The sequence below is a fragment of the Condylura cristata genome, unplaced genomic scaffold (assembly GCF_000260355.1).
Source record: "Condylura cristata isolate star-nosed mole 26May11 unplaced genomic scaffold, ConCri1.0 scaffold00036, whole genome shotgun sequence".
NCBI lineage: Eukaryota > Metazoa > Chordata > Mammalia > Eulipotyphla > Talpidae > Condylura > Condylura cristata.
The window spans coordinates 15608926-15610441 of record NW_004567137.1 but is presented as its reverse complement, the minus strand read 5'-3'; positions in this window follow the sequence as shown (position 1 = coordinate 15610441).

The window sequence follows — 1516 nt, the reverse complement described above, 5'->3', positions numbered from 1 at the left end:
ACACTGGCATTCACACGGGAACAGAAAATAGACTGCAGACTGTAAAAGCTCAGCTCTGAGGAAATACAGGCATAGTAATAATTAAAATAAACCTCAAAGACTTCTTTTTATAACAGTGTGGTGGATAATAACACACAAATAGACCAAAGGAATAGAATGAAAAGACCAGAAATAGTCTCAACTATTTGTAGAAATTTATATGAATAAAGATAGTAGTTTCACTCATGGGCTTCTTAAGATATTCTGGTCAGACATCTGGATAATCACTTGCAAATGGTTAGTCAGATACGTCTCTGAAACCATATACAGGACTTAAGGTATTGAAATCAATATATAAAAAGAACATACACTGGAAGAAAACTGAATACTCTTCTCTATGAACTGGAGAATATTTTCTAATTATTCTAAACATGTAGATGTAATAAAGTTAGAAAAATCTGGCATAGCATAAAAGCAATGTTAAAATACACATGACAACTTGGGAAAATAGTTTCATCATACTTTATAGGCAAAATGTTAAAATCTTTAAAAAACAAGAATATTTAAAAAATTGAGAAAAAGAAACCAAAAATTTCAAAATCCTGTGAAAAGTTATTTAACCTCATAGATATCCAAATGCCACTTAAACTAAGGAAGTCATATAAAATCATCACAAGGGTAACACAATGTAAAATAACAATGACATTTCATTTCTTATCTATCAGATAAGAAAACATTTAAAAACTTGATGAAGCTAAAGTGAGATTCATTTTCATACACTTGAGGACGGGGATCCTCAATGTTACACAGCCATGAGAGAACTGCTTTCTCTTCTGCTCATTCTTCTCCTCTCTTATCCTCTTTTGTTTTTAGTACATTCCCTTTGCTGTGCTTCAGGTTAATGAGGTGAAGGGAAGCTCTTGATATCATTATTACTTACCTGCATTTCCATTATGGTTAATGGTGTTGGTGTATTTGTTCATCTAGCTATTCTTTTCTCTGTAATATCTGTTAAGTTTGATTTAAATAGATGCATCGACAACATATAGTATATGTGCATATATACACAGATTTACGTATACATATAGAATTATGCATACATTAACCAATAGAAAAAAAAACTGAATACTGGAAATGACAAAGTCAACTACTAAGACTTTTGATAAAGGAACAAGTCAAACGTTAATTTCTGTGACACATATGGAAAGCCAAAATTACATCATTATTTTGGCTACATGATAGAAATAAACTGTAAAATTTGAATGGTAATATATGATTTACTAGCAACATATAGTATTTGCTCACTGCAAATGGAGGAAGGAAAATTGAATATGAAATAATCACTGAGGTCATTGGACAACGAACACAGTTCAAACCATAAAAAAATAAGTTTCCTGTAGTCCTTTACATAGATTTTAATTAAACTTTAAGAAAAATTGCTAACACCTATTTAAAATATTGTAGAGCTTTTTAAAAAATTATTATATTAGTTTATTTTTACATATTTTTGTGCATTTTTCCATCTCAGTTGCAATCC